This window comes from Heteronotia binoei, chromosome 21 (genome assembly GCF_032191835.1).
Source record: "Heteronotia binoei isolate CCM8104 ecotype False Entrance Well chromosome 21, APGP_CSIRO_Hbin_v1, whole genome shotgun sequence".
NCBI lineage: Eukaryota > Metazoa > Chordata > Lepidosauria > Squamata > Gekkonidae > Heteronotia > Heteronotia binoei.
Window position 1 is genome coordinate 15,252,254 of NC_083243.1, and position 9,925 is coordinate 15,262,178.

Genomic DNA, 9,925 nt, shown 5'->3' on the forward strand with positions numbered 1-9,925 from the left:
GTTCTGCAGGGCCTGCAAAACCATCCTCTTCAAGCTGGCCTTTGACAAACATGGTGCCTACAGCGCAGACAGAATGCTGTCCCACTGGAAACAAATGGAATAATGCTTAGATCTTAGCACCAAATGACATGTAAAGCTGATTTTAATTGCTGAATGTATAATTTTATTGAATGTATTATTTTATAGCTTGTATATTTTACTATTGTGGAGTTTTATGTTGTGAGCCGCCCTGAGCCTGCTCCGGTTGGGAGGGCGGGATATAAATCAAATCAAATTAAAAATAAATAAAAACTTATGTTCTTATGTGTGACACAGAGCATTGGACTGGATGGGCCATTGGCCTGATCCAACATGGCTTCTCTTATGTTCTTATGTGTGACACAGAGTGTTGGACTGGATGGGCCATTGGCCTGACCCAACATGGCTTCTCTTATGTTCTTATGTGACTCAGAGTATTGGACTGAATGGGCCATTGGCCTGATCCAACATGGCTTCTCTTAGGTTCTTATATGTGACACAGAGTGTTGGACTGGATGGGCCATTGGCCTGATCCAATATGGCTTCTCTTATGTTCTTATGTGACACAGAGTATTGGACTGAAGGGGCCATTGGCCCGATCCAACATGGCTTCTCTTATGTTCTTATATGTGACACAGAGTGTTGGACTGGATGGGCCATTGGCCTGATCCAACATGGCTTCTCTTAGGTTCTTATATGTGACACAGAGTGTTGGACTGGATGGGCCATTGGCCTGATCCAATATGGCTTCTCTTATGTTCTTATGTGACACAGAGTATTGGACTGAATGGGCCATTGGCCCGATCCAACATGGCTTCTCTTATGTTCTTATATGTGACACAGAGTGTTGGACTGGATGGGCCATTGGCCTGATCCAACATGGCTTCTCTTATGTTCTTATGTGACACAGAGTATTGGACTGAATGGGCCATTGGCCTGATCCAACATGGCTTCTCTTAGGTTCTTATATGTGACACAGAGTGTTGGACTGGATGGGCCATTGGCCTGATCCAATATGGCTTCTCTTATGTTCTTATGTGACACAGAGTATTGGACTGAATGGGCCATTGGCCTGATCCAACATGGCTTCTCTTATGTTCTTATATGTGACACAGAGTGTTGGACTGGATGGGCCATTGGCCTGATCCAGTATGGCTTCTCTTATGTGACACAGAGTGTTGGACTGGATGGGCCATTGGCCTGATCCAACATGGCTTCTCTCCAAGGAAGGAGAGCCCACCATCTCCTGAGGAAGCCTGTTCCAGTGAGGAACCACTCTCACTTTCAGGAAGTTCTTTCTGATGCCTAGCCAGAAACTCTTCTGATTTAATTTCAACCCACTGGTTCTGGTCCGACCTTCTGGGGCAACTGTTGGTTGAAGACAACTGGGTGAGTCTGTGTATCATACTGCGGCATAATGGTAAAAGGGCTGGACTGGGCCCTGGGAAATCTGGATTCATGTCCCAATTGCTGCAAAACTCAGACCAATCTGCAACTAAGCTTCTTCCAGTTGGAGAGCCCTTTTGCTCCCAGCGCTTCTCAATGTTTTCACACAAGCTGCCGCACAGCTGCGAACTGGCGCACCGCTTTCCCGTGACAGGCAAGATCTTCTTAGAAGCAGTTTCTTCTTGCTGCGGAATAGCGGTGTGCCAACTCGCAGCTCCGTGGCAGCTTGTGCGATAACGGAGAGAAGCGCCGGGGGCAAAAGGGCTCTTCACCCGGAACAAGTCCTAGTGCAAAATCGGTCTCACTCTTCACCTAAGCCTACCTCACAGTGTTATCCTCACTATGCTGTTGTGAGGATAAACAGGGGAGGGGAGATAATCACATAATTTGAGCGTTCCTTGAAAGAAGGATAAGATGAAAATGTAGTAAACAACATAAATACGTTCAACTAGGCCTTGTTGTTTGTTGGCGTTTTCTTTTCCCCAGCCAGTGTCAAGACGTGGGCCTTCTCCTGTGTTTTCCCTCCAAAATCTCGTGTACGGTCAGGCTGGGACGGGATAAACATGGAGCGGGGGAGAAGATAATCACATAACTTGAGCGTTCCTTGAAAGAAGGACAAGATAAAAATGTAGTAAACAACATAAATATGTTCAACCAGGCCTTGTGGTTTGTTGGGGTTTTCTTTTCCCCTGCCAGTCTGGCCGGTCAGTGTCAAGTCATGGACCTTCTCCTGTGTTTTCCTTCCTAAATCTTACATAGTTAGGTCAGGCTGGGACAGTGATTTTGGCAGAGGCAGAAAGATGCTCAGCAGGGGTTCGACTGCGGTATTATAATAACTTCGTCGGGTCTCTGGCCCTATAGGAATGCCAGAGGAAGTCCACAAGATGTTGTCGTTCTGTGGTTTCCCCTCACGTATTGCATCCCTTTAGCCGCCGTGTTCTGTAAGGCCGTCCCTTCCTGTCCGGCTGCTGAACCGTTTGGCGAGCTTGTGACCTCTCTGAGTAACGGAGTCACGAGAAACAAAAACTAGCCAGCCTCAAGAGGGATTTGGATTTCTGACAGGGTGGTTGCCGGCAAGAGACACGAGCATTGACCCCAAAAGGACTTGTGCTGTGGCCTACCGTAAAAGGAGCAGCCATCCGACATCTCCAGTCAGGGAGGGATTTTTGGATTACGATGGAAAGGGCCTTTGAAGTCTTTCATGCACTCTCTGTGCCTCAAGGCTGAGTGAGTCTGTGTGGGATAGAGAAGGAAGAGAAAGATTATGCATGAGATGGAGAAGGGAGAGAAAGAAGTCCTTTTCTTCCTTTCTCACAATACAAGAACTCGCGGACATTCAATGAAATTGCTGAGCAGTCAGGTTAGAATGGATAAAAGGAAGTACTTTATCATCATCATCTTCTTCTTTGTCTCCTCCTCCTCCTCCATTCTCTAACACGTGGAATTCACTGCCACAGGAGGTGGCAGCGGCTACAAGCATAGACGGCTTCAAGAGGGGATTGGATAAACATAGGGAGCAGAGGTCCATCTGTGGCTATTAGCCACAGCATATCGTTGGGACTCTCTAACCGATTTTCCACTTGCCTTACGCCCTCTGGCGCTCCTCTGTGGGGCTTCCCTCCGATTTCACACTATCTGCCCCGGTGCTGCAACTGGTGTCAGCTTTTTCGCACGGCAAACAGAAACCTCTAAAAACCAGTTTCTGTTTGCCGTGCGAAAAAGCCGATGCTACTTGCCACCAGATAGTGTGAAATCGGAAGGAAGTCTCACTGAGGAGTGCCAGAGCGTCGTAAGGCGAGTGGGAAATCAGTCTCTATCTGAGGCAGTGATGCTCTGTATTCTTGGTGCATGGGGGGGGCACAGTGGGAGGGCTTGTAGTGTCCTGGCCCCACTGGTGGACCTCCTGAGGGCACCTGGTTTATTTGGCTACTGTGTAACACAGAGTGTTGGACTGGATGAGTCATTGGCCTGATGCAATATGGCTTCTCTTATGTTCTTATGTGTGACACAGAGTGTTGGACTGAATGGGCCATTGGCCTGATCCAACATGGCTTCTCTTATGTTCTTATGTGTGACACAGAGCGTTGGACTGGAATGGGCCATTAGCTTGATCCAACATGGCTTCTCTTATGTGTGACACAGAGTGTTGGACTGGATGGGCCATTGTCCTGATCCAATATGGCTTCTCTTATATTCTTATGTGACACAGAGTGTTGGACTGAATGGGCCATTGGCCTGATCCAACATGGCTTCTCTTATGTTCTTATGTGTGACACAGAGTGTTGGACTGGATGGGCCATTGGCCTGATCCAACATGGCTTCTTTTATGTTCTTATGTGTGACACAGAGTGTTGGACTGGATGGGCCATTGGCCTGATCCAATATGGCTTCTTTTATGTTCTTATGTGTGACACAGAGTGTTGGACTGAATGGGCCATTGGCCTGATCCAACATGGCTTCTCTTATGTTCTTATGTGTGACACAGAGTGTTGGACTGGATGGGCCATTAGCCTGATCCAACATGGCTTCTCTTATGTTCTTATGTGTGACACAGAGTGTTGGACTGGATGGGCCATTGGCCTGATCCAACATGGCTTCTCTTATGTTCTTATGTGTGACACAGAGTGTTGGACTGGATGGGCTTTTGGCCTGATCCAACATGGCTTCTCTTATGTGTGACACAGAGTGTTGGACTGGATGGGCCATTGGCCTGATCCAATATGGCTTCTCTTATATTCTTATGTGACACAGAGTGTTGGACTGAATGGGCCATTGGCCTGATCCAACATGGCTTCTCTTATGTTCTTATGTGTGACACAGAGTGTTGGACTGGATGGGCCACTGGCCTGATCCAACATGGCTTCTCTTATGTTCTTATGTGTGACACAGAGCATTGGACTGGATGGGCCACTGGCCTGATCCAACATGGCTTCTCTTATGTTCTTAAGGCTGGTTTCTGGCTCTAATAAGGAAGAGAAATGAGGATACTGAGACTGCTTCCACTGAAGGATAAAATAAAAAATTTAAAACAGTATTTATACCCTTGGACTTGGTCCACACCTAATCCCCCAACACTTTCTTTGTCACTGACCCTCCTTTCTAGGAATTTTGGTTCCACCTCCCGCCTTCCAGTTCCCACAAACCCACAGGATCCGTGTTTCCCTCTTAGTTCCTATTTCCATCTTCCATAGCAAAACAGAGAAAGGTAAACGGCAGGATCTGGCCCCAGCACTTTGTAAGAGGTATAGCTTCGACTGGCAGCTCTTCTTCTTTTAGTGAATGTTGAAAATGGGGTTGGGCATGCAAGTCGACTGTAAAATGAGAACGGGGAGGGAAGGAAAAATGTTGAGTGACCCGAGAATTGGTTCAAGCCGGATTATAGCCTGACTTTAAAAGTTAAGCGCAACACAGCCAGATGGAAATTGCTGAGCAATTTAGTGGGTTTTAATGCAACAAAAACCTTCCAAATCTGAAGATTCTGACTGGGGGTTATATTGAAGCAGTAGTTGGAGCTCCTTTGTATATTAAGGCCACACCTCCCTGATGCCAATCCTCCAAGAGTTTACAGTAGGCCCTGTACTGAGAGCCTTGTAAGCTCTTGGAGGATTGGCTACATCAGGGGTGTGTGGTCTAATATTCAAAGGAGTTCCTGCTACCAAAGAACCCCTGGTGTAACCCAAGGATTGTTGTCAGGGTAACCTGGAAGTGTCCAGAGTTTTATTCCCACCCACCCCCATTTCTGAGCCTTGTAATGAAACTTTTTCAGGGTGGGTTTCCTTCACAACTGAGAAATTTTCAATTGAATTTCTTGTAGAAGAAGAAGATAATGGATTTATATCCCGCCCTCCACTCCGAAGAGTCTCAGAGCGGCTCACAATCTCCTTTCCCTTCCTCCCCCACAACAGACACTTTGTGAGGTGGGTGGGGCTGAGAGGGCTCTCACAGCAGCTGCCCTTTCAAGGACAACCTCTGCCAGAGCTATGGCTGACCCAAGGCCATTCCAGCAGGTGCAAGTGGAGGAGTGGGGAATCAAACCCGGTTCTCCCAGATAAGAGTCTGCACACTTAACTGCTACACCAAACTGGCTCTCCTGTAGGAATGAAAAGGGGGGATTCTCTCTAGGGTGGCCAGACTTTAGGTGGGGATCTCCTGGAATTACAGCTGGTTTCCAAGCTAAAGAGATCAGCTCCCTTGGAGAAAATGGCTGCTTTGGACGGTGGTCGCTATGGCATTATATCCCACACAGGCCCCTCCTCTTCCCAAGCCCAACCCTCCCTAGACTGCACCCTTTAAATCTCCACGTATTTTCCATCCTGGAGTTGACAGCTCTGTGTCACTATCATACTGTTTGTTGAGGTGGGGTTCTAGCAGGAGCTCCTTTGCCTATTAGGCCACCCCCCTCTGATGTAGCCAATCCCCCAAGAGCTTACAAAAAAAGAGCCTTGTAAGCTCCAGGAGGATTGGCTACATCAGGGGTGTGTGGCCTAATATGCAAAGGAGGTCCTGCTAGAATTCCTTACAGGGCTCTTCGTGCAGGGCCTTCTGTAAGCTCCAGGAGGATTGGCTACATCAGGGGTGTGTGGCCTAATATGCAAAGGAGGTCCTGCTAGAATTCTTTACAGGGCTCTTAGTACAGGGCCTACTGGAAGCTCTAGGAGGATTGGCTGCATCAGGGGGGTGGGGCCTCATATGCAAAGGAGGTCCTGCTAGAATTCCTTACAGGGCTCTCAGTACAGGGCCTACTGGAAGCTCCAGGAGGATTGGCTACATCAGGGGTGTGTGACCTAATATGCAAAGGAGCTCCTGCTAGAATTCCATCCCTGTCCCTGGGTCTGATCCCGCTGGACTTGTCTCACATTAGCCCAGCAGGTATTGTTTCAATTGGAAATCCTTCTGGATTGTATCTTTTTAAAAGGGAGGTTCCTGGTTAGTTCTTTCTAGGAGTGGCTGGTGTAGCCAAAGCCCGCATCTGTTAGCAATCTTCAGGGTTTTAAATGGAAGCTTTCTAAACAATAAGGCAGTTGACCAGGAAAGGTATTTGGTCCTGCGATATTTGCTTATTTGCTAGTGTGATTTAAATGGGAGGGGGGGGGAGAGAAAGAAATGAGTGATTTTGGAAATGCAAGAGTGAGCGGAGCGGGGAGAGAAGTGGAGGAAGAGCCATTGCTGCACAGGAGAGAGCGGATTTGTGTTTTGTGGAGCTGAGTACTGCCCTGATCGGACCGGCTATTCGAATGCAGCCTGCTTGAGCCGTTCCTCAAAGGCTGGTGGAAGGAGGTTGGGACACTCTAGGGCTGCATCTTTCAAGGTGGAAGGAAGTTGCTGCAACTGGGGTAGTAAAGAGAAAGTTATGAAGAAGAAGGAGGAGGAGGAGGAGGAGGAGGAGGAGGAGGAGGAGGAGGAGGAGGAGGAGGAGAAGAAGAAGAAGAAGAAGAAGAAGAAGAAGAAGAAGAAGAAGAAGAAGAAGAAGAAGAAGAAGAAGAAGAAGAAGAAGAAGAAGAAGAAGAAGAAATTGGATTTATATCCTGCCTTTCACTTTGAATCTCAGAACGGCTTACAATTGCCTTTCCCTTCCTCCCCCACAACAGACACCCTGCGAGGTGGGTGGGGCTGAGAGAGCTCTGACAAAAGCTGCCCTTTCAAGGACAGCTCTGTGAGAGCTATGGCTGACCCAAGGCCATTCCAGCAGGTGCAAGTGGAGGAGTGGGGAATCAAACCCGGTTCTCTCAGATAAGAGTCCACACCCTTAACCATTACGCCAAACTGGCTCTTGCAATGAATGAGAGAGCCAGCAAAAAGCCATCAAGTCATAGCTGACATGGCATTCCCTCATCAAGGCAAAAGTAGAACAGAGGTGGTTTGCCATAGCTTGCCTTTGTATAGCAATCCTGGATTTTTGTGCTGGTCTCCCATCTCAATACTAACCAGGGCCAACCCTGCTTAACTTCTGAGATCTGACAAGATGTGGCTAGCCTGGGCCATCCAGGTCAGGGCAGAACAGGCATAACTCCCTAAAATTTTATTGGTACTGATCTATTATTTACATAGAGCAGGGGTGTCAAACATGCAGCCCAGAAGCCGGATCAGGCCCCTGGAGGGATCCTATCAGGCCCCTGAGCCAGTCAAAAGTAGGTTTGCAACTCACAGATACACACCTGAACAACACCTGAACAGCATACTCAGAATTGTTACAGCACACACATTATCTCCAGTTTTTGATGCAATAAATCAGAACAAGAGGTGTCAGTTATCAGTGATTGCTAAAAAAACCCAAAATATTTCAAGAGTGCTAATGTATTAAGCATGTTTTATTTTCAGTTTTTTAAAAAAAATCTTTCACTGTGTTTCTCTGTGTCTGCTACCTGGCATTGCATTTCATGACACGCATGCCCTGGCCCGACGAGCTCTCATTTATGTCAAATCTGGCCCTCATAACAAGTAGAAGATATTGGATTTGGATTTATATCCCGCCCTATACTCTGAATCTCAGCGTCTCACAGTCTCCTTTGCCTTCCCCACACCCCTACACAGACACCCTGTGAGGTGGGTGGGGCTGAAAGAGCTCTTACAGCAGCTGCCCTTTCAAGGACAGCTCTGCGAGAGCTATGGCTGACCCAAGGCCATTCCAGCAGGTGCAAGTGGAGGAGTGGGGAATCAAGCCCGGTTCTCCCAGATAAGAGTCCGTGCACCTAACCACTACATCAAACTGGTTTGGTACCCCTGGTCTACACCAAACCATGATACCAAACCACTACACCAAATGAGTTTGATCCCCCTGGTCTAGTACTATCTTCATGTCCTCTCTCCTCAACTTCCCCCCTCCCACTTTATTTGGCCATTGCAGGTTTGTTGTTCCTGTTTTGTCCAGCGCTGGAATTGAAACATTTACCTACCCCAATGCAGAGGTTGAAAATAGTGAAGTGGCCCAGACCTTTGAACAGAACTTGGCAAGCATCACCTTCCAGTTTGGTGTAGTGGTTAAGTGTGCGGACTCTTATCTGGGAGAACCGGGTTTGATTCCCCACTCCTCCACTTGCACCTGCTAGCATGGCCTTGGGTCAGCCATAGCTCTGGCAGAGGTTGTCCTTGAAAGGGCAGCTGCTGTGAGAGCCCTCTCCAGCCCTCTCATAGGGTGTCTGTTGTGGGGGAGGAAGCTAAAGGAGATTGTGAGCCGCTCTGAGACTCTTTGGAGTGGAGGGCGGGATATAAATCCAATATCTTCATCTACCTCACAGGGTGTCTGTTGTGGGGGAGGAAGGGAAAGGAGATTGTGAGCCACTCTGAGACTCTTCAGAGTGGAGGGCGGGATATAAATCCAATATCTTCATCTACCTCACAGGGTGTCTGTTGTGGGGGAGGAAGCTAAAGGAGATTGTGAGCCTCTCTGAGACTCTTTGGAGTGGAGGGCGGGATATAAATCCAATATCTTCTTCTTCCCCCTCACCAGTGGCAGGGCTGCAGTTCTTAGCCGGTCACTTAGAAAGCGGGAACTGGAGAACTTCCAAACTCTTCCGTTTCTGGGGCTTTGAAGGGCCCTGGCTGCTTTCTTCGAAATGCCCATTTCAGAAACTGCAGAGTAAGAGCCTCTCCTGGATTGCTGCCTTGTCGTGGTGAGAGGGCTTCCGTTGTTTAATGAGGCGTGGGCTATGCCATGCAGGGCCATCCGAGATGGACAGGCCACAGCTGAGAACCCAGACCAAATGTGATCCGCTGGAGAAGGAATTGGCAAACCGCTCCAGTATCCTTGCCAAGAAAATTCCATGAACAGTAACAAAAGGCTAAAAGATATGGCGCTGGAAGGTGAGCCCCTCAGGTCAGAAGGTGCCGATATGCTACTGGGGAAGAGCGTTCAAGTAACCACAGAAAGAGTGAAGCGACTGGGCCAAAGCCAAAAGGACGCTCAGTTGTGGATGGTTCTGATGGTGAAAGAGCAGTCTGATGCTGCAGAGAACAATACTGCATCGGAACGTGGAATGTAAGATCTATGAATCAAGGTAAGCTAGATGTGGTCAAACAAGAGATGGCAAGACTGAACATCGACATCTTGGGAATCAGTGAACTAAAATGGATGCTGAATTATTGCATAAAAACCTGGAGACAATGTCTGTGCTGTAGCAATCTTGAGTATGCTGCTCAGGTGTTGTTCAGGTGTATATCTGTAAGTTGCAAACCTACTTTCGATTGATTGACATTCATTACAGAAATCTCATGGTCAGTGCTTTGACCCAGGGGAGATGAAATGGCTGGGCATTAGGAGCTTTTGTACATAAGTCGCTACATGTGTTGGTCAGCCAGTGGAGAAAATAGAGGCTTTCCTCTGTAGCTCCTGAGCGATTGAGCAAGCCTGGCAAAGCAAGTGGTGATGCAGAAGGAAGCAAGAGAGAGAGAAGGCAGCGGATGACAATGATTTGCTCATGGGCTGAATAGGACGCTCCTGGGGGCCTGATTCGGCCCTCAGGCC